General features: G+C 46.4%; 1 protein-coding gene across 1 annotated transcript in view; it reads left to right on the top strand.

Moving 5' to 3' along the window:
• Nucleotides 1-26,943, top strand: part of TOM1L1 (target of myb1 like 1 membrane trafficking protein) — a 99,128-nt gene that overhangs the window by 11,568 nt on the left and 60,617 nt on the right. The gene's annotated exons all lie outside the window — the stretch shown is intronic.

The following is a 26,943-nucleotide window of genomic DNA, read 5'->3' as shown; positions in this document are numbered from 1 at the left end:
TCTGTCACCCCACTAAACCTTTATTTATTTTTTTTGCTTACTTATAATCCCCACACTGCGATTTATGCCTACATAATCAAATTAATCTATAGATTTTGTTTAAAACATGCTTTTAAAATATGCAAATTACCTTGCTACCAGCAAGTAGGGCGGCTACTTGCTGGTAGCAGCCGCATCCTCCTATCCTAAAGACGCCCCCTCCGCATTGAGATTGACAGGGCCAGGGAACGGAATCGTTCTCTGCTGGCCCTGCCTGTTAGCATTCAAAATCTGGCGCCTGCGCCGCGGCCGTACCTGTCTTCAATCGGTGCAGGCGCACTGAGAGGCAGCCGCTCGCTCGGCGTTCCATCCTCAATGCGCCTGCGCCGGTTGTAGATGTGACGTCATCGGCGCATTGAGGATGGAGCGGCCGAGCGAGCGGCCGCCTCTCAGTGCGCCTGCGCCGATTGAAGACAGGTACGGCCGCGGCGCAGGCGCCAGATTTTGAATGCTAACAGGCAGGGCCAGCAGAGAACGATTCCGTTCCCTGGCCCTGTCAATCACAATGCGGAGGGAACGTCTTTAGGATCGGAGGATGCGGCTGCTACCAGCAAGTAGCCGCCCTACTTGCTGGTAGCAAGGTAATTTGCATATTTTAAAAGCATGTTTTAAACAAAATCTACAGGACCAAAATGATTAATTTGATTATGTAGGCATAAATCGCAGTGTGGGGATTATAAGTAAGCAAAAAAAAAAAAGGTTTAGTGGGGTGACAGAAGCCCTTTAAGTCTGGAGACATGTTTATGTCTGAAAACACTGCTTAGTCATTCCCATAGACTTCCTTGAAGACTCTATACAAGTTTATGACAGACAGAAATTGTAACAATGCTTCTGTTTAGACTCTTCTCCACCCCTCCCACTAGAAGGTTCCAGTTCAGCTAGAAACTGTATAGAGAGAGAAGTCAGAACCCCTAGTTGTCTGCAGATAGGGACCAGTGTTCAATAGGAGAGACACTGGCAGACTGCATAAGTGAACAGAAGAAGACGCCGAGATGGGCATGCTGAGCCACAGACCCTAGGTCACCATCCCTGTGACAAGGGAGCCAGCCAAACTTCTGAGCCACAGACCCAGGGTACTAGCCTTCTGAGAAAGAGATGGAACAGCTAGCTCAGGCCTTTCCTCAACTCAAAACCTTCTTCTGCCGGGAGGAGACTGAAGAAGCCAGCCCAGCGCCTTGCTTTGCTTCCACTCTATCCCTCCCACTAGAAGATTCTAGTTCAGCTAGAAACTGTATATAAGTAGAGCAGTCAGAGACCCTAGTGTTCTGCAGTTAGGGATCAGTGCTTGGAGTGGGAGACTCATGCCAGTACCAGAAGAGACGCTGAGATGGGGACGCTGAGCCACAGACCCTGGGTCATCAGCCCTATGACCAAGGAGCCATCCGGACTACTGAGCTACAGACCCTTGATCACCAGCCTTTGGCCATGGTACCAACCTTCTGAGAGAGAGAGAGGGACAGCTAGCTCAGGCCTTTCCTCAGCACCAAGCCTTCTTCTGCCAGGGAGAAAACTGGAGAAGCCATCCCTATGCCTTGCCTGTATTGTTTTGCACCTGAATTCCTCCACTAAAGAAGCATACTGGTTTACTGCAGACTCTGACTCTTTGGACTTATTTCCCATTAGAGTGCACCATGCCCTTACCATCCTTTCCGGAGAGCAGCAAGATGTGGTGACACCTCGTGGGTACCCAGCGTATCGTTGGGACCACCCCAAACCTGACCACTGCACAATCATCCAAAAATATGTATAAGGCCTCATGCACACGACCGTTGTTGTGTTCCATTCCGCAAAATGGGGTTCCGTTGTTCCATGATCCGTTTCCGCTTTTGTGTCCGTGTGTCTTCCTTGATTTTTGGAGGACCACCAGACATAAAAAAAAGTAAAAAAAAGTCTAAGACAGGTTTGCCATGCAAATGATAGGAAAAAAACGGACGCGGACGCGGATGACAATCTTGTGTGCCTCCGCGGTTTTTAGCGGTCCCATTGACTTGAATCGCTCCGCGAACTGTTTTCCGCGAAAAATAATAGGACAGGTTATATTTTTTGGACGGACTGGAACCACGGATCACGGACGTGGATGGCAAAAGGTGCATTAGCCGAGTTTTCAACGGACCCATTGAAAGTCAATGGGTCTGCAGAAAATCACGAAAAACGCCACAACGGACACGGAATAAAACAATGGTCGTGTGCATGAGGCCTATGTTATACAATACAGTACATTAGCTTTCGTTTAAAATGATGGCACTAAAAATGCAACCTGTCCCACAAAGAGCAAGGTTCAAGTCACACCTCTGACCCCACCAAACAGCTCCCCATATCTCAGCTTCTTGGATTTCTTTGCATCTCACATGGGTAATGGAACAGGGAGCAGGTTTTCAGCAGAATTTGGCCAACCAGGACATAAACACAGCTCTGCTACAACTGTACATCCCATGAATAGACCTGCATAGAGGATTCTTCTGTTGCGTTCAATCAATACGCCCTACTCTTCCTCTCTCCGTGATTTCAGTAGCTCTCCTCTCTCTTTTATTACGAAGTTGCGTCATCTCCTCCAAGGATTTCTCTGTAGCCTGGAGCTGCATGTTAAATAGATGTCCCCGAGCTCACCGGGGACTGCCGTGCTGTAGGTCACTGTCAGAACAGATTGCAGACTGCTCCCGTGAAACACAGATGGACTGAGATTCTGTTCCTCTCGCCCATACTCCAGTGATGCATGTGAAGCAATCCCCTAGATAACTGATAGGAGCCATCGCAGCTCTCTTCTGCTGCCCTTGGGCTTTCACAGCAGGAGAGCCCAGATATCGGCTCGTCTTAAGAACTGAGTAATGAGAATGCAGGAGGATGAAGGCTAGGAAGGAACGGCCAGATCAAATGATGTAAAATGGCTAGTTAGGTGGGAAATGAAATGTTCTTCTGCACATGGAGTTTGTGTGGATGGCTCAGCGGATGGGATAAATTAAGCCAATAGTTCTATAGGCCAGTGATCTCCAACCTGTGAACTATAACTCCCAGCATGCAGAACTGCCGTAGACAAACATCGCTGACTATCATCCCCATTGCTGAGTAGCACAGAAAGAAACCAATACTACATGCAACCGTAACCCGAAAAACACAGGCAACCATAGCACCCCCAAAAAAAGAAATCAGCTCTCGGAGAGCAACTTTAAGCAACTTTTTAAACAGTAAAAAATTGGAACAAAATGAATTTAAACCAAAATCATAGCCACCAAGATGGGTAGAGTTGGGGAGGAATACAGAGTCATTAATGTTTCTTAAAGAGTATAGAAACCCCTGTGCAGGAGGTTGTATGGTGGTGTGCCGTGTGCTGCCAAAGGGTGCTCCATACAGCGACATTCGACTACAGGAGAATAGCTTTGTAATATGGAATCCATATAGGTCCCATATACTCCCATGGGAATTGTATTTTATATATATATCCTAGCCATTTATATAGTACAGTACTTGTATTGGATGGATCCTCAGTAACACCTCGTATGATAATCCACAGCTGCAATCATAATTCTGCTCATTGGCATTAGAAACAGTCGACAAGCTTGTTCACAAACATACCGTGCTGCCCCCCTATTTGGTCAAATTGAGCATCTGATTCAATGTGTGTGTGTATTCCAAAAGTGCTGTGAAAAGTGTGTCTGTCTGTCTCTCTGTCTCTTCCTCTCTTGTCCTGATTTTCCCAAATGAAATTACTCAAAACATGGGTTAAGTAGAATCAGAACTTTTTTTTTTTTATTTCAGTTGGATTTCTGTATTTTAGAATTGATTTGTCATTTTTACAATTACACTTTCTAGAATGCAAATCACCAAAGCTAACTGTGTAAATACTAAGCAAACAAGTAATGCTCCCCCATTCCCATGCCACCCCCTCCTCCTGTGCATCCCTCACTCCTACTGTTAGTCAAGATAGCTCTCTCAGACCAGGCCCGGCAGCCACCACGTCCGTTTCCTACATGTATATACTGTATGTCATGTCACTATATATAATGTCATTGTATTATACTGTTGAGGGGGCCCAGACAAAAAATTTCAGTCCTCCTCCTAAGGGGGCCCCTTCTGAGTTTGGTCCCTGTAGCAGCCACTTCTCCTGCTTCCACTATACCTACTCCCCTGGCTGGGAGAATTCAGCTGTGAACCCTACAGAATTGTGAATTCAGCTGTGGATTGTAATACAGGTTGCAATTCAGGTTCAGCGTACAATAAATAAAATAATGTATTTGCAAGGTCACACAACTTGCTAGTTACTTTAGATTTTATAAGTAGATGGTAAAATTAGGTGTAACGGTCGCGTACACACACACACAGGGGGGAGGGAAGTGACCACTGCGCTCCACCCTCACCCCTGGCCCTGCCTACTTGCCTCGCGAGTCCTAATGACAGGGGACAACTGGACGGCAATCCCTAGCTTGGAATAAGTGCAGGGATGACAGACAGACAAACAACAGAACGTGAACGGACCGAGTCAATACCAAAGCTACGAAGTACAAATGGAGCAAGCAGAGAATAGTCAGGAGAAGCCGGGGTCATAAATACCAGGAGAGTCGTGAAGTACCAAAGGAGTCAGCAGAGGATCGTCAGGAGGAGGCCGGGGTCAGAATACCAGGAGAACAGCAAAGTACACAAGGAGCAGGCAGAGGATCGTCAGGAATTCAGCAGGGGGTCAGTACGCCAGGAAAGACAAAATCGCAGGTGGAACCTAAATAACAGGCAATCTGTGGCCAGCAGGCTGCCTGTTTAAATAGGGAGCTAGAGGGGTCATGTGACGTGGCCAGCGTCACATGACTTCACACAGACTACACAGCCGAGCACCGAGTGATCAGCTCGGTGCTCAGCCCTAAAACCATTTGCATGAATGCAGATAGATGCACACATAGTATTATCAGGAGCGCGGGTGACGCTGGACGCACTGATGATGCGCGCACGCTCTGGACGTGCCCGCCTCCTAGACGGCGCCGTGACATTAGGGTTGTTTCGGGTATCAAACTTTCAATACAAAATCGATACTTTTAACCCGGTATCGATACGATACCGGGATTTGTCTTTTATCGATACTAGGCTGTGCTATTGCACAGCCCAGTATCAGAGAATATGGATCGCGCTGCTCTCAGCGTGCACCATGTTCCCTCAGCAGCACAGGGAAGAAGGAAGCAGTCTCTCCCTCCCAGGAGCTGTGGCCACTGCGCCACCAATGATAACTTACGTTTAATACATTACAAATGCGGGCGGCGACAGAAACACATTGCTGGTACCCTGCCTCTGACAGGGCGCTGCGATCCGCGGAAATTAACCCCCCCTATTAAAAACATTAGTGGCGCAGTGCGCCCCCCCCTTCCCCCCAACAATATTAAAAACATTGGTGGCGCAGTGCGCCCCCCTCCCTCTTCCACAGTGTTAAAAACATTGGTGGCACAGTGCAAGCTTCCCCCCCCCCCTCCACAGTATTAAAATCATTGGTGACAGTGGCCACAGAGTTCCCTCACCTCCTCTTATTGGTGGCAGTGGCAGCTTCTGATCGGAGCCCCAGCAGTGTAATCCTGGGGCTCCGATCAGTTACCATGGCAGCCAGGACACTACTGAAGCCCTGGCTGCCATGGTCAGCTCCCTTCTGCTGTGTGCACTAATGCACAGGGCAGCGTGTAAGATCCTATTCACTCTAATGGAGCCCTATTATAATAGACAAGGGATTAAAAGATCCCAGGTTCTAGCCCCTAAGGGGGGGAAATAGTTATTAAATAAACTGTAAAAAAAAAAAAAAGTTAAAAAAAACACACCAAAATATTGGTCACCCCCTTTCCCAATTTTACATAGAAAATATATAAACAATAAATAAATAAAATGTTACATATCGCCACGTCCGAAAAGTCCAAACTATTGAAATATTAAAAAATATCTCCTATGCGGTGAACGCTGGAAAAGAAAAAAAGAAAATAAAATAAAAACTGCGCGATTCGCCTTTTTTTTTAGTCACCTTGTCCCCAAAAAAAATAGGATAGGACTGTTCGATTATGGGACGGACGTTCCATAAAATGCGGAATGCACGCGGCTTTTTTTGGCGTTTTATTTTTATTGCATGGTATCGAGTATCGCAATACTTTTTTATGGTATCGAAACCGAATCAAAATTTTGGTATCGAAACAACCCTAGGTAAAATAAATTCCAGTGGTGAACATACCCTTCATGGGTGAGATCAGTGGTGGTGGAATCATACATTTTTCTATGCAAATTCTGCATCTAAAATCCAATCTCTATGACCATTAGGGCTCATGCACACGAACGTATTTTCTTTCCGTATCCGTTCAATTTTTTTTGCGGACCGTATGCGTAACCAATCACTTCAATGGGTCCGCAAAAAGAACTGAAGTTACTCCGTGTGCATTCCGTGTCCGTATGTCCGTATTTCTGTTCCTCCAAATATTAGAACATGTCCTATTATTGTCCGCATCACGGACAAGGATAGTACTGTTCGGCCTCTTGTACACGAACATATTTTTTTTCCGTTTCCGTTCCGTTTTTTGCGTTGCGTATATGGACCGTATACGGAACCATTCATTTCAATGGATCCACAAATAAAATGGAAGGTACTCTGTATGCCTTCCGTTTCCGTATTTCCGTTCCGTTCAAAGATAGAACATGTCCTATTATTGCCCGCAAATCACGTCCCAAGGCTCAATTCAAGTCAATGGTTCCACAAAAAAAACAGAATGCTTACAGAATGCATCCGTATGTTTCCGTATCCGTTCCATTTTTGCGGAACCATCTATTGAAAATGTTATGCCCAGCCCAATTTTTTCATGTACTTACTGTTTAAACATTATTGTATGCTTCCGTTTCCGATCCGCAAAAAACGGATCACAAACGGAAACCAAACAGAAAAATGGAACGGCAAAATGGAATGGATGTGGAATGGAAACGGAAACAAAAAACTGAAAAACTGATCCATTTAAAACGGACCGCAAAACCATACGGTCGTGTTCAGGAGGCCTTTTATGAAGGGACAGCTGTTCCGTTCCGCTAAATATGGAATGCACACAGATGTCATCCGTATTTTTGGCGGATCCATTTTTTGAGGACCGCAAAATACATACAGTCGTGTGCATGAGCCCTAAAAATGATCTGCATACAGAGAAATGCAAGGAACACATAGCTCATGTCCCCCTTGCATAATTTCCACAGGAAATCCTGGTTCCTCATTTGACTACTAAGATGGGTGTGGTGACTGTATAAGTTCCTTCATAGATATTCCATATATTAGGCATGTTCAAACACTGCTCAATTTTACCTTCATATAAAATGTAATAACTATGTTTCTGTGGCAGTGATGTTTAAATAGATTTAAAGGGATTCTGTCACCTCTCATAACCCAAATTCGGATTTTAAAGCAGTCATGCTCCACAGCTTACCTTGAATCGGCTGTGCTGTTCTATATTGTAATCCGTCCAGTAGTTTTGCAGAAAAACGACTTTTATAATTATGCAAATTAACCCTGAAGGTGCCCAGAGGGGCGTTATGTTCCCCTTTGTGTGCCCAGTAACGCCCCTCTTACAGTGCCCAAAACGCCTTCCTCCAGAATCCCTAACCGCCCACAGCGTCTCATCCCTCTCCTCCCCCTCCCTGACGGCCGAGCGAAGTCTCGCGCAGACGCAGTACCCACTGAGGGCTGCGCCAGTGCGATTTGCTGGAGACTGAGGGAAGGAGCTTCATCGTCGTCACTGGGCATGCGCCGAGCCCAGTGACGTCCGATGCTCGCTCTTCCCTCAGTCTCCAGCAAATCGCACTGGCGCAGCCCTCAGTGGGTACTGCGTCTGCGCGAGACTTCGCTCGGCCGTCAGGGAGGGGGAGGAGAGGGATGAGACGCTGTGGGCGGTTAGGGATTCTGGAGGAAGGCGTTTTGGGCACTGTAAGAGGGGCGTTACTGGGCACACAAAGGGGAACATAACGCCCCTCTGGGCACCTTCAGGGTTAATTTGCATAATTATAAAAGTCGTTTTTCTGCAAAACTACTGGACGGATTACAATATAGAACAGCACAGCCGATTCAAGGTAAGCTGTGGAGCATGACTGGTTTAAAATCTGAATTTGTGTTATGAGAGGTGACAGAATCCCTTTAAAGCAGCGGTCCCCAACCGCCGGGCCGCGGCCCAGGACCGGGCCGTGGAGGATTGTTAGCCGGGCCGCGGCGATCAGGGCAGTCTTTAACTCTGTACTAATGAAGCGCTTCCATTATGGAAGCGCTTCATTAGTACAGAAGGACCAGGGAGCGGTGAAGGATCTGTACTCACCACTTCCTGGTCCACGGCTCGGCTATCGGCTGTGCAGGGCTGCGCACAGCGTGAGGTCGCTCTGTGACATCACATTGTGCGCCGCTATACACAGCCAGAGCCGACAGCAGAATGAAGAGGATCGCGATGGTGACCAGGAGCAGGAGAGGTAAGTGGTTTTTTATTTTATTTTATTTGCACTGGGGGCTGATGGCTGACATGAGGGGGGCTTATGGCTGACATGAGGTGGGCTTATGGCTGACATGAGGGGGGCTTATGACTGACATGAGGGGGGCTTATGGCTGACATGAGGGGGGATTATGGCTGACATGAGTGGGGCTTATGGCTGACATGAGGGGGGCTTATGGCTGACATGAGGGGGGCTTATGGCTGACATGAGGGGGGCTTATGGCTGACATGAGGGGGGCTTATGGCTGACATGAGGGGGGCTTATGGCTGACATGAGGGGGGCTTATGGCTGACATGAGGGGGGGCTGATGGCTGACATGGGGCTGACATGAGGGGGGCTTATGGCTGACATGAGGGGGGCTTATGGCTGACATGAGGGGGGCTTATGGCTGGCCAGAAGGGGGCTTATGGCTGACCTGAGGGGGGCTTATGGCTGACCTGAGGGGGGCTTATGGCTGGCCAGAGGGGGGCTTATGGCTGGCCAGAGGGGGGCTTATGGCTGGCCAGAGGGGGGCTTATGGCTGGCCAGAGGGGGGCTTATGGCTGACATGAGGGGGGCTTATGGCTGACCTGAGGGGGGCTTATGGCTGACCAGAGGGGGGCTGATGGCTGACATGGGGCTGACATGAGGGGGGCTTATGGCTGACATGAGGGGGCCTTTGGCTGACCTGAGGGGGGCTTATGGCTGACCTGAGGGGGGCTTATGGCTGACCAGAGGGGGGGCTTATGGCTGACCAGAGGGGGGGGCTTATGGCTGACCAGAGGGGGGGCTTATGGCTGACCAGAGGGGGGGCTAATGGCTGACCAGAGGGGGGGCTTATGGCTGACCAGAGGGGGGGCTAATGGCTGACCAGAGGGGGGCTTATGGCTGACCAGAGGGGGGCTATGGCTGACATTGGGGGGGTGTTATGGCTGACATTGGGGGGGGGGTTATGGCTGACATTGGGGGGGGTTATGGCTGACATTGGGGGGGTTATGGCTGCCTTTGGGGGGGTTATGGCTGACATTGGGGGGGGTTATGGCTGACATTGGGGGGGGTTATGGCTGACATTGGGGGGGGGTTATGGCTGACATTGGGGGCTGATAGATGGCTAAAGGTTTGGGGGTTGATCTGAGCCATTTGGGGTCTGATCTGAGGTCTGATTAACATTGGGGGTCTGATCTGAGGTCTGATTAACATTGGGGGTCTGATTGCTGGTCTGACCTGAGGTGTAATGAATTTTTTTTTTCTTATTGTTCTCCTCTAAAACCTAGGTGCATCTTATAGGGCGAAAAATACGGTACAGTGCAGCAGAGACCAGTGCTGACATGGGGCTGACATGAGGGGGGCTTATGGCTGACCTGAGGGGGGCTTATGGCTGACCAGAGGGGGGGCTTATGGCTGACCAGAGGGGGGGCTTATGGCTGACCAGAGGGGGGGCTTATGGCTGACCAGAGGGGGGGCTTATGGCTGACCAGAGGGGAGGCTTATGGCTGACCAGAGGGGGGGCTAATGGCTGACCAGAGGGGGGGCTTATGGCTGACCAGAGGGGGGCTTATGGCTGACCAGAGGGGGGCTATGGCTGACATTGGGGGGGTGTTATGGCTGACATTGGGGGGAGGGGGTTATGGCTGACATTGGGGGGGGGGTTATGGCTGACATTGGGGGGGGGGGTTATGGCTGACATTGGGGGGGTTATGGCTGACATTGGGGGGGTTATGGCTGACATTGGGGGGGGTTATGGCTGACATTGGGGGGGTTATGGCTGACATTGGGGGGGGTTATGGCTGACATTGGGGGGGGGGGGGTATGGCTGACATTGGGGGGGGTTATGGCTGACATTGGAGGCTGATAGATGGCTAAAGGTTTGGGGGTGGATCTGAGCCATTTGGGGTCTGATCTGAGGTCTGATTAACATTGGGGGTCTGATCTGAGGTCTGATTAACATTGGGGGTCTGATTGCTGGTCTGACCTGAGGTGTAATGAATTTTTTTTTTTCTTATTGTTCTCCTCTGAAACCTAGGTGCATCTTATAGGGCGAAAAATACGGTACAGTGCAGCAGAGACCAGTGCAGCAGAGACCAGTGCAGCAGAGACCATAGTCAGTTTATATAGTCATTATATAGTGTTATATATTTTAATATGCACCTTGTGTTTTGTTATGCGCGTGAATCAGTCAGCCCCGCCCACCCCCTAAGCCCCGCCCAGAACCCCCCCCCCCCCCGGTCCCTGGGAAAATTGTCTCGCATGAAACCGGTCCTTGGTGCAAAAAAGGTTGGGGACCACTGCTTTAAAGGACATCCTGCTATGATGTACCTAAAGGTCACAGTTCCTGTGATGAATATATTATGGAATCATAAATAAAAAAATAAATTTGGGGGGGGGGAGAGTGCAGTGACTCTGTTGGTGGGACCAGCCCTCAGATACAGTTAGCAGGTGTGGGCAGGTCCCACCCTTCCTATGTTGTGCCTGGAGTCTTTTTTGAATGAGAATTAGTAGTAACTCATTTTAGAGAATGATGTGATTAATTATTTTATTGAAAAACAGATATTAAACATATTTTACCCTGATGGCGTAGATAATGTGCAATTTTTTATAAAGCTAGTAAAGGTAGTTTTGGGTGTGGCAATACCTAATATATCTATTTATTTTTTCTATAGTAGTTATTTAGGGGAGTTATAGGGCAATACAGCCCCCAGAAAAGTTGGACAACCTCATTGCAGAGCTGATCTGGGTCTGCTAAGGCCCAGCAGCTAGTGCAGACTCCCTCACTCCAGCAATGACATGACCACTAGGGCCGATCAGGATGTGGCCTTCCTGATCTCTATGCACAGCGTTCAATGAGCGATGTGTACAGAGTAACAGGGAAGGCAGGAGCAGTGTGTCACGGTGCGGTTCACTGTGACAGTTGTGGCCGTGCAGGCTGGCTGCATGTCCTCTCTCGTACTGGCTGCAGGCTGACTTCTGTGTATGCTGGTTGCTTGGGGCTGCGTACTGGCTGCAGTGTCTTGTGTGAACTATGCCTGTAAATGTGTGTTCTCCACGTGCCTGTATCTCTGTGGTTCCTGTCACCGGTGCCGTGCAGGCTGGCTGCATGTACTTTGTGTACTGCCTGTGGGTGTTCCCATGTATGCTAGTTCTGCCATGCATGCTGGCTGCGCCCTTATGGGTAAACTATGGTATGTATCGTTTGTTCTGTGCTTCTTGTTAATCCAAATTCTGATGGGGTTAACTTTCCCTGGTTTGGTCCTGGGTGTGGCTTATCAGATGCCCTCCTTATGCAGCTATTTCTACCTGTCATCTGTGGTGCTTGGAGTTAGTCTGTCCCATGCCTTGTTGGGCGTAGCCCCTTGCTGCTGACCCAGGGGGTTTTGCCATCTGGCCTTCTGTGTGGTGTCGCCTGTTAAAGCATTGATGTTATAGCCTTGTCTGATCTTCTGTACCTGTTCTGTGTCTGTATCCTCTCTGTTCCATGTTTAGCCTGGCAGTGCTCTAACTGCTTATGATAGCCTGGCAGCGCCTACTACTTCTGTTCCTATCCTGTGTATGTCCTGCCTTTGTGAGAGGGCTCCTGGGTTCTCCGGAAGGAGGATCTCTAGGCTGTGTGCAGCTCTACCTGAGACCGCCATGCTTCCTTTCCACTTGGAGTCCAGGCATCTGCTTGTGTGCTGGTTCCTGTTTGAATTGTCGTCTCATCCATGTCCTGTGTTTGGTTGGGTTCCAGTCCTGTTGTCTGTGGTTCTCTGCAGGTAGCGGCCAAGTGTACAGGGACCTTCCTGGAGGTGCGACCAGTGAGCCCTTGGCCCAGTTGATCCCCACCACCTGGGGCTCTGTAAAGAATAGGGCTCACTGGCTCTCCGCCCCCTGGGCTTTGCCTCTGGTCTGCCGGTGCACTTGGTTCTGTAGTAGGTCTACCACTATTGCCTAACCTGCATATGATTACTGTCATGTTCCTTTATTACATGTGTAATAACGTATTCTGTTGGTCCTTGGTCTGTATCTGCCTGCGTCCTGTTTGCACGATGTTCCGGAGGCCTGCCCGGTCCTCTGGAATGTGCGACAGTAAAAACCATTGCTGCCTTCTCAATGGGGCTCCCTGATCCAGCAATTGTATGATTAGCATGATTTAAATGCCCAGTCAGAGATACAGTATGTCCCATCTGGGGACTGTCCATCTGTTAAAGGACTACACCCCATAACTGGAAATTGTAGAAATAATGAATGAACAAGACAATATAGAGAGAGAATTGCACTCCTTGGCCGGATTGGGAAGATTGCTCAGATTAACCAGAAAGGGACAGAACCACCATATTGCCTGTTCCTCCCTATATGCAGTCTTGGGAAAACTGTCTATGCAACCTGTAAAGACTGTGCCAAATCTTGCACCTGTAAGTGTGTGTACCCTCTGCCGAGTTGCTTCAGGAAACCACAGTTGAATTGTTTTCACCTAAAACCGGCCTTATGATTGCACTGCATCCTCATCAACATTATCACAGCACTAGATTGTGCCACCTTCAGGGAACCCAGCCTTGCACCTCCAAAACCACCGACACCAAGGGCACTCCACCTACCACCAGGCAGGAGATTTCAAACCAGGATGTGCTCCGAGGGAAGAAAGGGTTCGCCTCTCCCCCCACTGTGTGCATGGCCCAGAGAGTGCTAAGTACTACCACATTCATCCTCACTGTAGCCACCATTACCATTCTCTCCACCTCTCTTCACATCGCCATAGCTACTGTATAGACCACAACTTGCCCAAAAGCCCTCATTGCTTAGCCAGTCCACCCGTAATTATGAACATTGGATGTGAGGGAGAGTTGCTCTCTACAGGGCGTCATTATAGTTCTTAGCGCCGGACAGCAATGTCGGATACATAGAGAGCTGGCAGGCTGTTCCCCGCTTATGTGAAACTAGCCTAACAGTAGGCCCCTTGCCCTCAAGGCCCCTGTTTAGGTGCACGGGTTGCACATATGGTATGACTGCCCAAGGCCAGAGGGGTGGACGTACTGTTTGTGCAACCTGTGCAGCTAAACAAGGGACCAGAAGCTAAGGGGGCGCCACTGTCACCTAAAATGCTGCTTTCTGCTGCCTCTTAGTCCGTATGTAATGGACTGATCAAATTAATTTCAATCTCAGGTATTTTGTGGATTATTAGAGAGACATCATGAGGTTCTCTATAACGAGTGGTTACAGAGAAAGGAGCCCATATGCTGGTTTTACATGGGGCCCTCTGTGTCCACCTCTGCCCCAGCGCAGTAGTATTTAGTGGTGCCACTGCAATACCCCTGCAATTGTTTGTTATAATTAGTACTAATGTTATATTATGTGTTATGTATCTGCCGAATGCTTCAGCAATGATAAGGTAAGGTTGGCATCAGGAATGGAACTTACCATTCCATTCCTCAGCTCTTGGTGGGAGTGGACTGTTCCTGCTTCCTGCCACTAAGGGGAGCTCTAGAGAGTTCCAGAGTTAGCTGAGCAAGCCTGGAGTGAGGGAGTGCGTCCATTTGCTTCCGCTACATGGCTCTTGGGACTAACGTTACAGCTCATCTGTGAGGACAACTACTCCAGGGAGACCCCAGAGTCCCAGGCCACAGAAGATCTGCAAGCCACAGCATTTACAGTCAGCAGAGTTATCAGCACTACATCTATACAGACTCCACTGCAGGTGAGGGGATACCAAGTTAAGATACCCATCACCACAGTTCAGGACAGGCACACTCAAAAGCCTGCAATTCACAAGTGGACACCTACAGACACAAGTGTCAGCTTATTGCTGCTAGTGAAGGGAAATCAGGAGAGAAAGAAGGACTACTTTAGAGTGCTATAGTCTGCCATCTTGCCTGGCACCATACTTCATCATCTGAGGATGGAGGCATTGCATCTGGTACAGGTGGCAGCTGGGTGTACTGTAACTCATCCTTTGCACACAGTAAAGAAAGATGTTTGTTGTTATTCTATGTCTGCCTGATTCCTTCACATCACCTTTCTACGGTTTCGAACCCCAGGGAGCAATGGTCTGAGGGAGTACACCGTGACACAACATCTCATTAGGCCCACTACCACTCCCATCCTCTGCATCGGCTCCTCAAGAGCTCCCTGCAACACCAACTAGGGCTCCACATGCAGGAGGCTTGAGTCCCTGGGGTAGTATTCAGAGACGGGAAGGGAAGCTATAACACTGATTATTGTGGCATGATTGTGATCTAATCCAGGTATCCGGGGCGTAGCTATAGTGGAAGCGGATTCTACAGGGCCAGAACTCAGAAGGGGCCCACCCAGGAGGAGGACTAAAAGATTTTATTGTCAGGGCTCCCTCAACAGCATTATAGCATTCCATTATAGACAGTGACATGACATACAGTATACACGTGTAGGAAATAGACAGAGTGTATACTGTATTTCATGTATTATTATTTTTATGAACGAAAAACGGGCGGGATGTTTGTATGGGTGTGAACGTAGTCTGCTATAATACTAGTAACTATTGCTATAACGTTAATTTTTTCTATTTATTATTATATTTTTATTTTTTTAAGTGAATTAACCCCTTCCTGCCACAGTCAAGGCAGGAAGGTGTTAATTCACAATCTTCAGGCTGACAGTTAATTTTACAGCAAGCGGGTGGTGCCCTTACATAAGAAAAAGTACTCCCTGCCGGCTTTTACATTTTACAGTGTGATAGATGCTTGTAGCGGAGTGCTGCAAGCCTCTACCACAGCTAGACCTCTCCAGCTCATTTACGGACCTCTCCCTGTGACCGCAGCGATCCGCTGCGGCACAGGCTTTTCGGCAGATCCCGATGTAACCCGATGATTTTATACATCGGGTTAGAGATAAGAGCCTACCCTCGTGACCTATAAAGTCATGCAGCGGTAGGCAAGTGGTTAAGAATATGTTGGCATACATTGACTCGTATTAAAATGTCTGCATATTGTCAGAGTATTGCGGTTGTATTTTTTTCAATCTATTAACGCAATCTCAAAGTGCAACCTGGAAGTTTGATATTAAAACCAGCATGCTTCATCTTTCCAGCCTGTGTCTATGAGGTCTGTGGGGCTCCCGACTTGTGATATTGCATTTGCTTAATGTTCGGCAACTGTTCTGCTTCTGACTCTCGGATAATGAATCCTAGGAAGGAATCCCACATCCAGCCAGCGCGGCTTTATTGGCCTTGTGTCTCCGAGTAAAACAAATAAGTGCAGATCAGTTTTATATTACTTTATGGCACATTGATATGAAATTTCCCCTCTTCATTTAGTCTCCTGTGTTTGCACAGACTTTAGTCCGTCTGTAGTGGAGGCGGTTTGTGACTTTTGTAATTTCCTCCCAAGTAGGACGAAGAATAGAACTATTTTCTGATATTAGGGAACATTTTCTCCTGTTTCCCTCAGGGAGAAAACTGTTCTAGATGTTGATAGAATTTCTTCCAATTTTGTTTTTTTAAATCACCTTGTGTGAATGTTACTTAACCCCTTAAAAGGGTTTGTACAGCTTTATGGACTTTTTTTTTTTCTAAAGGGGTTTTTAAAGAGGTTGTCCGCTTTCTGGTTACTGTTGACCAATGTGTTTGTAAGATGATTATATGGAACTTACTAATAAAGCCTATGTTGAAATTCTGCACCATTTTCTATATTCCATAAGGTATGCCCCCTTGTTTTCCATAAAATGGCTGCCGATGGAGGGTCATGTGATCAGGCAGATCACCTACATGTGATGTCACCTCCATTCAAATAGACTGCACCTGCCATCTGCACATGTACTATTGGGAGTTTAGTGCAGTGTGTTTGAATGGAGGAGACATCACATGGAGGTGATTTGTCTCACATGACCCTCCATCAGCGGCCATTTTATGGACACGACCTCTGTGTGGACAGCACAGAAGATCTGCCTATCAAGGGGGCATGGCTTACAAAATATAGCAAATGACACAGGATATCAACAACATCTATATTACTAATTGCCATATAGTCATCTTACATACACAATGGTCACAAGTAGCCAGAAATTGGCCAATCCCTATACTCAAGATAGGTCATCAATATTAGATTAGTGAGGTTCTGACACCCAGGACCCCCGCCGATCAGCTGTTTGAAGAGGCTACAGCACTCTGTTGAGTGCCGGACTCCCACTGGTCAAATATTGATGACCTATTCAACAGCCAGAAAAACCCTTTAAAGTGTAACTGCCATGTTTTCATAAAAAAATCTATTTCAGCATATGTTACTGCTGCAGCAGCATTATGCATAAAGTAGTCTTTAGTTTCTTCACATACCACTGTTTTCTTTGAGTTTTTCCCTTAGTTACGGCTGTTTTAACCTCTACAATATGAGAACCTTCTCAAGATGGCTCCTCTGCCAGTTCTCTGAGGCCAAAACTGCTTTCCCTCACTTCACATACACCTGCTGTAGCCAGCAGCTCCCTGCCAGCCAATCAGATTGGATTACTGAGAGACACGCCTCCTTACTCTGAAGCCTAATGCAGGCATGCAGTGTGAAGGACCGCCCCTCTGTCTTCCTGTCTTCTTAGCCAGAGACAGACAAGCCCTACCAACTGTCTTTTAAGGGAGCAGTGGAAAGGGACAGGAGACATTAATGAAAGCTGTTATTATAATTACAGATCTTTTGACAATAATTGACTGACTAACTCAGGTATACTTGCCTAACTCAACGCCTAACGCAAATAAAAAATAAATAGGACAGTTACACTTTAACCCTCAATCCCAGCCAGATGTCCTCAGTGAAGAAAGTCATACTCACATTTGTCGCTGCAGCCAATGACTGGCCTCAGAGGTGACACGTCCACAAGTGTCATCATGTCACTGTTGGGTCACGTGCCACTTGGGGATACATTACCGCTGAGGACAGTCATTGGCTGCTGCAGCACACATGACCCCTTCTGGAAGATTTCAGGCTGGGGACCAAAAGGAGAATGAATTGGAATGAATTGGAACTGGAATGAAACTACGAGAAGCAGGTTGAGTGTATTTATTTTATAGGTACAACGTAGTACTGGTCAAATGTAAAAATTTGTATAAAGCTGGACAACCCTTTCATGCCTCATTCACACGTCTGTGTTCGTCATGAAATCCATGATAAGATGGTCGTTGATGCATCCGTTAAGATATCCGTGAAGTTTTCGCATTTGCTCTGTTTGTCATCGGTGTTTCACGGATACTGTACAGCTGAAAAATAATTTTCATAGATTCTCCTCCTACTGGTCCATGAAACACGGACATAACATGGATGGCATCCATGTTGCGTCCATGTTTTTCACTGAACCATAGACTATAATGGGTATGATTTAGCATGTTTCACGGACCGTGCTAAAACACGGATGTGTGAATACACACATTAAAATCAATGGGTACGTGTGCTGTCTGTGGAGAACACGTAGGGCACATGTCCGTGAATCACTGACATGTGAATGAGGCATAAGGGTAAATTCACATGCAGCAGATATGATGCAAAAATTTGGCGGAGTTCAGTTCCATTGATGGCCAACACCTGGATTTATACAAGCCCCATTTAGGTGAAAGGGATAGTCGTAGAAACGTCTGCAACAAATCTGCCACACATGAAGATCGCCTAAAGGACCCTTTACACTGCTCAACTGCCGAGATTGTCGAGAAGAAAGAGTTACTTTCTGGTAATCATCTGCTCATCAGTGAAAGAGCAATGTACATGCAGCAATCTCCTCCACAGTATGGGGAGCAGTGATCACTAATGCCATCGCTCATCCCCATACCGACTAGTTGTTTTCCAGCTTAGACAACACAGTTTTCTGCCGGCAAATGATTATTTAGGTGACGGTTCGGTCATCAGATAATCGGCGGTACCTTTACACCAGGTCATTGCTAACGAGCATTCCTACAAACGCTTGTGCACTCGGCCAGTCTAAAGCGGCCTTTAGAGAATGATGGTTTGCACTGAATATATTTCCTGGAAACTGCATTAACTGAAGGTGTTATTTGTAAGAGGGTTTGTAGGGGGTTGAAAACTTTTGCAAAGTAAGGTCTACAGGCCAGTTCTTTTTGAGCTTTCAAGGTCTGAAAATTAGTAAATGATTAACCTCACTGATAACTCCAGATGGCAAGGTTCTCCTCTAGGTTTTATGGTGCTTGCTGTCACATAGTGCAAGCAGTCCTATCTGTGGGCAGCTGGTCATAGAGCAGGAGGAGCTGAGCAGTTGCATATATAGCTTTGTGGTAAATGTATTGTATTTCATTCATTTAACCCTCTGCCTTTTCTATGCTTAGGAGTCTATCATTAGCATAGAAAGAGCATAGATTTCCATTTGTTTTAAAGGGGTTATCCAGGTAGAGCCGTGATCCTGTGCGGTGGCCAATTCCGGCATCATGTGCTGTACATTGGGCACGTGATCCTAGCCTGGGGTTAGAACCTGCAACGCATGACGGAGTCTGAATGTCTCGTCTCAGCACTAGTGATTGATTCAGATTCACACATGCGCTGTGAGTTCTAACCCCAGGCTAGGATCACGTGCCTAATGTACGGTACGTGATTCCAGAAGTGTAATTTAATCATACATGCCAACTGTGAGGAATATGGATTATTATTTACTGTCAGCCATCTGCTGTCAGATAACGGAGGTAGTGAACTCCACAGGTGGGCCCTCAAAGTCCAGCCATATGGCAGAGAACCTCTAGCAGGCCACCGTTGTTTACAATTTCTCACCTCCATTCAGCCAATCAGGAACCCAGCTAATGGAACAGGAAAAACCTCTCTGCAAGGTTCTAGGCCATTCCCCGGTTCAATCAAAATTAGCAGATTTTCTGGAACCGGCTATTCATAAGGAATTATGAATCGCCCGTTCATCACAGGCGTAAACCAAATACATACTTGGGTCCTTGTGGCCACGATGAACAGGCCCGTGGTCATAGTTGGGCGGTGGGATGCCCGGGATGGGAGATACACATATCTCCCCACAGAAACCAAATAACGGTACCATGCTTGGACTCTGCTGGTAGCCGGAACCCAGGCGGATCCATTGGTCCCAGAACCACCTCCCTGCGACATTCTGGTCTGGAGCCATGAGCCCTAATCGGTTTTGTGGCTCAATTGCTGCCAGCCCAGAAGAGGGGGAGTGGACCCCTCCCAGAGGCCGGGAGGGAAGGGGCCGGCTACAGGTTAAAAGGCTTGTGCCAGCAAGCGGGCGTGTCTTTTCTCTGAAGTGAGGTCACATCGTGCCATGTGTTTAGAGAGACCTGCAACCTGCAACCAACTGACATCACTGCTTCCCATGTGACCATAGCTAAGGGTCCCTTCACACGTCCGTGGAATGGGTCCGCATCCATTCCGCAATATCAGTGCATTCCGCATCACGGAATGCGGACCCATTCACTTGAATGGGTCCGCAAATCTGGAGATACGGTGCGGAAAGGAACCCCACAGAAGCACTACGGAGTGCTTCCATGGTGTTGCTTTGCGTGCTTCCGTTGTGCAAAAATAAAGAACTTGTTCTATCTTTTTGCGAAACAGACAGATCGCGGACCCCATTCAAGTGAATAGGTCCGCGATCCGCACGCGGCTGCCCCACAGTCGGTGCCCCTGCATTGCGGACTGCAATTTGCGATCCGCAGCACGGGCCCGGCCAGCATACAGCCGTGTGAAAGAGGCCTTACAGTACAAGCAGCCCTTCATGCTGTGCTTTGAAGATTTGGAAGCTATTCCGGGAGGTCTTTCCTTTTTCCGGGAGCTTCCCGGACATTCCAGGAGAGTTGGAAAATATGGGTGTAATAGACTGTACTCTGCTGTTTGCATATTGTAAAACAGATAGATAGCACATGGAGGGGATTTATCAAAACTGAGCAAAGGAAAATTTACTTAGTTGCCCATAGCAACCAATCAGAAACCACCTTTCATTTTCAAAAGGAGCTCTGCAAAATGAAAGATGGAATCTGATTGGTTGCTATGGGCAACTAAGCCAGTTTTTATTCTTGCATAGGGGCACTCTGTATATGGCGGGAGACCTCCTACAGAAGCCTCAAACATGGCCTGAACTTCATGATATGCTTGGCCTGCTGTCAAATCTACTCCTGAAGACGTTATCTGATTTTATATATATATATATTTTTTTCTTGTATAGTTTATTTCCTTACAGATTTGACAACCTTTGATACCTATTGATGTGCCAACAGATTTCATCATCCCATTTTAATGGGTCATAAATGGCCATCTGGTGTAAGAGACAGGACTGTAACGTAGAAGCCAAGCTTCTCTTCAAACCAGTATATGGGGGACGGCCAAGTCTTTAGGCATAAGACCAGGAGCGAAATAATCGTCCAGTTTACAGAACTCAGTGGGGGAGACTTATCAAAACTGGTGTAAAGGAAAACTGGCTTAGTTGCCCATAGCAACCAATCAAACTAGCTCAGTCTATGAAAAAAGGGGATAAGACATTCTTCAGATATATAAATGAAAAAAGGAAATTAAAACAAGGAATAACTAAATTAAAAACAAAGGACGGAAGGTATGTAGAAGAGAATAAAGGGCTAGCCGACTGCCTTAATGAATACTTCTGTTCAGTTTTTACAAAAGAAAAAGGAGAAGGACCTCCACTAGAAAGAATGACTATTAAATCGTTTGATGCATGTATCTTTACAGAGGAAGATGTTCTAAGTTTGCTGTCTAAGGTGAAGACAGATAAGTCACAGGGGCCTGATGAGATACACCCAAAATTATTAAAAGAGCTTAGTGGTGAGCTGGCAAAACCGTTAACAGATTTATTTAACCAATCATTAGTAACAGGAGTCGTCCCGGAAGATTGGAAATTGGCAAATGTCGTGCCCATTCACAAGAAAGGTAGTAGGGAGGAATCGAGCAACTATAGACCAGTGAGTCTGACATCAATAGTAGGCAAATTAATGGAAACCCTATTAAAGGATAGGATTGTGGAACATCTAAAATCCCATGGATTGCAAGATGAAAAACAACATGGGTTTACTTCAGGGAGATCATGTCAAACAAATCTTATAGATTTTTTTGACTGGGTGAATAAAATAATAGACGGTGGAGGTGCAGTAGACATCGCATATCTAGATTTTAGTAAGGCTTTTGACACTGTCCCACATAGAAGACTTATCAATAAACTGCAGTCATTGAGCATGGACTCCCATATTGTTGAGTGGATTAGGCAGTGGCTGAGTGACAGACAACAGAGGGTTGTAGTCAATGGAGAACATTCAAAACAAGGTCATGTTACCAGTGGGGTTCCACAGGGATCTGTACTGGGACCGATTTTGTTTAATATCTTCATAAGTGATATTGCAAAAGGCCTCGCTGGTAAGGTTTGTCTTTTTGCTGATGACACAAAGATATGTAACAGGGTTGATGTTCCTGGAGGGAAACGCCAAATGGAAAAGGATTTAGGAAAACTAGAAGAATGGTCAGAACTCTGGCAACTGAAATTTAATGTGGATAAGTGCAAGATAATGCACCTGGGGCGTAAAAACCCAAGGGCAGAATATAGAATATTTGACACAGTCCTGACCTCAGTATCTGAGGAAAGGGATTTAGGAGTAATTATTTCAGAAGACTTAAAGGTGGGAAGACAATGTAATAGAGCAGCACGAAATGCCAGCAGAATGCTTGGATGTATAGGGAGAGGTATAAGCAGTAGAAAGAGTGAAGTGCTTATGCCGCTGTACAGAACACTGGTGAGACCTCACTTGGGAGTATTGTGCGCAGTACTGGAGGCCATATCTCCAGAAGGATATAGATACTCTAGAGAGAGTTCAGAGAAGAGCTACTAAACTAGTACATGGATTGCAGGATAAAACTTACCAGGAAAGGTTAAAGGACCTTAATATGTATAGCTTGGAAGAAAGAAGAGACAGAGGGGATATGATAGAAACTGCTAAATACATAAACGGAATCAACAAGGTAAAAGAGGAGAGAATATTTAAAAGAAGAAAAACTACCACAAGAGGACATAGTTTTAAATTAGAGGGGCAAAGGTTTAAAAGTAATATAAGGAAGTATTACTTTACTGAGAGAGTAGTGGATGCATGGAATAGCCTTCCTGCAGAAGTGGTAGCTGCAAATACAGTGAAGGGGTTTAAGCATGCATGGGATAGGCATAAGGCCATCCTTCATATAAGATAGGGCCGGGGGCTATCCATAGTATTCAGTATATTGGGCAGACTAGATGGGCCAAATGGTTCTTATCTGCCGACACATTCTATGTTTCTATGTTTCTAAATTCCACCTTTCATTTTTCAGGGCTGCTTTGGAAAATGAAAAGTAAAATCTGAGTGGTTGCTACGGGTAACTAAGCCAGTTTTCCTTTACACCAATTTTGGTAAATCTCCCCCTGCACTGCCATACAAAGCACTTCTTGTGATGTGGGGCAGAGCTGGAGGGTAGACATTGGGGGTCATTTACCACCGCTCTATGCTAGTTTTCTGAGGTAGAAAAGTCTCAAATTTTGTCAAAAGTGGCATTTTGTGACAAAAATTATTACTTTTTAGGTTTTTTTTTCAGACACCATTGCAATTTTTCCAAGCAGACAGGGAGGGAGTAGGCCACAGGTGGGAGCTCTGCAGCCCAACCGGAAAGGTGGTGCACAAAACACCACAAATGGAGAGTGCAAGATAAAACACTTTAATAAACGGGTGGGACCTTCCTCCAGCACTGTTTTTACTAAAGCTACTGTCATACTCATGAAACGGATCCGTTCAGATAATACAACCGTCTGCATCCGTTCTGAACGGTTTTGTTTGTATTATCTTTAACATAGCCAAGACGGATCCCTCTTGAACACCATTGAAAGTCAATGGAGGGCGGATCCGTTTTCTATTGTGTCAGATTGTGTCAGTGAAAACAGATCTGTCCCCATTGACTTACATTGTGTGCCAGGACGGATCCGTTTTGCAAGCAGCGTTTTAGTGTCCGTCTCCAAAGCAGAATGGAGACTGAACTGATGCAAACTGATGCATTCTGAGCGGATCCTTTTCCATTCAGAATGCATTAGGGCAAAGCTGATCCATTTTGGACCGCTTTTGAGAGCCCTGAACGGATCTCACGAAACGGAAAGCCAAAACGCGATTGTGAAAGTAGCCTAAGACTGGTGCGTGAAATGCCTGTCTTAGTAAATGACCCCCATAAGACCTCTTTTACACATCAGTGAATCACGGACAGCACATGTATCCATTGACTTTAATATGTGTATTCACACATCAGTGGTTTTCCGTGGACCAGGGAAACGTGTCCTACAGTATTTTGTCTGTGATTATGGATTCCCCAGGGCTCTAGGGTGTTATTTAATGTTTTGTAATATACTCAGTATAGTTCTGTATGAATCTGTTGGGGTTAATAATCCTGACTCTGCCCCTGCAGGAAGGTAGGTGTGGACTTAGGTCCGCCCCTAGCTCAGTCTAGTTAGCAGAGGAAGTGAGAGCAGTGACATGTAGTCCACTCCTCACAGGACTAGGCCAAAGATCCAGAGAATCAATCCCTCTGAGAGATCTATAGGCAGAAAGCCTTTTTCTACTCTACAGTGCTCCAGAAAGAGAGATGGAGAAAGAACCAAAAAGGTCCAAAATTTGTATGGCCGGGCACTGGAGTCAGTTTGTAAGGTGTTTGCTGTTTAGGACCTCATGCACACGACAGGGTTTTTTCACTGTCAGTGATTTGGCTTCAGTGGTCCGTGTCCGATTTTGCTTCAGTTGTGTTTCCTCGTGTCGCCCTTTTTTTTGTCTGACAGGGGAAAAAAAAGGAAGGTTAATGAAAAGTGTAATTTTATTGCACCAAGGTCTTGTAGAAAAAAGCGGACACGGATGACATACCAGTTGTGCATCCGTTGTTTTTTTTTTTAACGGACCCATTGACTTGAATGGGTCCGTCCTCCGTTTTCCACTGACAAGAATAGGACAGGTTATATTTTTTTGACCGACTGGAATCACGGGTCACGGACGCGGAGAAAAAACGGAGGACTATCAGTTTTTTTTTTACAACTCTACAGAAATGAATGGGACCTCCGCTAAACTGTGAAAAATGACGGAACGGACGCGGATGCACACAACGGTCGGGTGCATGAGGCCTAAGGCTGATAGAGACTTTGGAGAGATAGAGAGGAGGAGTACTACAATCCCCATCCTTGCTTATATCATCATCAGTATCTGGGAAGATTTGCACTGCGAATTGTTTTGAACTGTGTTTTGATATCATTGAATGTACTACAACTCCCATTCTGCACTTTAGTAAAGAGAGACTTGTTTATTCTCTACAGCTGGCCTGGTTCTGACTCCAGCACCAATCGCCGGCCACAGCACCTACAAATCCTGCCATACAACACTTATAACATCATGGGCACCCAAACTACCATCAGGCAGGAGCCGCAGCATCAGAGTATGCCATGAAGGATGTAAGGGTGTGCCATCCTGTCCAGCCCCAGGCATCATCCGTGTTAGGATAGACACTGAATAATTATTGCAGCCAGAGGCACTACCACTCTCATGCTCCGCTTCGCTCTTCCCGGGCTTGTGGCAATTACAGTCTATGGGCCAGATATATCATTACTCTGACAACTCACTCCACTTTCACATATGGCTAAAGTCAGTTTTAGCCAAGTCAGATTTATGATCGGCCCTTTAAGACTGTAATAAATGTGGTTTGACGGTAGCAGTTTATTTGTCAGTAAGCAGCTTTACAAAAGTCGCACATCTTTACGAAAAAGTCGCACGTTTTTATGAAAAAGTCGCATGTTCTATTAAAAAGTCTCAGAAGATAAGCATGGTCCTCACTGGAGTGAAATTGGGACTTTTTTGCGACTTTTTTGCGACTTTTTTAAATAGTCCCAATAGTAAATCTGTCTAGAGATTCATTTACATAAGAAAACATGCCCACTTTCAGAAAACTGGCGAGCATAGTGCAGAGCAGAAAAAAGTCGCAAATTTGTGCGCAGTTTTAGCGTTTGGGACTTTTTTGGGACTTTTTCACTCCATTATTCTGACCTGAGCTAATGATAAATCTGGCCCTATGGGTCTGTGAAAACCACATCCATGTTTGGTTTGTGTAATTAACAAATCATTGCTAGGAGATGCTCTGGAAATAAATTTTCAGCCTAGCAGTGGCTATGGTATACAATGACACACGAAGAGGTAAAAACGGATACACGGACCAAACATGGATTCTTCGCAGAGATCTGCACGTATAAACCACTGACCACTGACCATTAAAGTGAATGGGTCCGCGATCCGATGCGGCTGACCTACGGCCGGCGATCGTGCATTGCGGCCTGCAGCACGGGCACGGGTCACACACGAACTTAGCCATAGGGCAATGTAGGCAGACACAGATCCTTCTCTTTATCGGCTAGTGATGCCTGTTTGCTTTTTGAAGAGGTTAGATTTGTTTTTCTATTTAATTTTAATGTCCCAATACTATGTAACGCTATTTGAAAGCTGATATAAGCAATGTAAGAAAAGCCTATGACTAGATTGGCGCTGCGATACGGAGGCATGTCTTTTTCCCTGGGGCTGTGTCATTAGCTCCATTACTATCAGTGTTTGTTTTTCAGATATGATCTTTGAACTATGAACACATTAGAAGCGATTACACTCTTGGCATTCATGACTGCGCGTTACAGCTATTTGACAGGAATGATGAAATGATGAAAGCGTAGTCACCAAGTTCCTGCATCACTGATAATCACATGTAGAAGAGCTGTGTTTGTCAGTGTAGCTAACCGGAGTCTTATTATATGTATAAGGGCTCATGCACACGAATATATTTTTTTTCCGTGTCCGTACCGTTTTTTTCTTTTCAGCCCGTAGGTGGAACCATTCACTTCAATGGGCTGCAAAATGCGGAATGTACGCAGCCGGTATCAATGTTTTGCAGATCCGCAATTTGCGGACCGCAAAACAGCCAACGGTCGTGTGTATGAGCCCTCATTTGTTGTTTACTATAGGATTGCTGTAAATTCAGCTTCTTCTGTGCATGGCCCTCAAAGTGCATGTTTAGGCTATATTCACACGACCGTATGTGTTTTGCGGTCCACAAAACACTGATCAGAAAAAATACCGATGACGTCCTTTTGGCATCCCTATTGCATCTGTTTTTTTTGGGGATCCATTGTAACCCCGCCTATTCTTGTCCGGAAAACGGACAAGAATAGGACATGCTCTATATTTTTTGCGGGGCTACAGAACAGATATACGGATGCGGACAGCACACAGGGGTCTGACTATGAATAAAGGAATCAGGATTGCAACCTGAAACTTAAAGTAACTTGAAGGGGTTATCCCATGAATAATGTAAAAAATGAAAATCAGATATCATATAGTCCAGGACAATCTCTTTCTAACAAATCTAAAACTAGCCCTGTTCCTCATATGGATCCGAGATCTCCCCATTCATTGCAATGCTAGAATTATATCAAGCTGACAGCTCAAGGGGAGTGTCTTTTCTGCTGCAGCTCAGGAGGCGTGTCTCAGCTCTACCT

Source organism: Bufo bufo, chromosome 6 (genome assembly GCF_905171765.1).
Source record: "Bufo bufo chromosome 6, aBufBuf1.1, whole genome shotgun sequence".
Lineage (NCBI taxonomy): Eukaryota > Metazoa > Chordata > Amphibia > Anura > Bufonidae > Bufo > Bufo bufo.
Note: the sequence above shows the minus strand (reverse complement) of the source record. Positions and strands in the feature narration are given on the sequence as shown.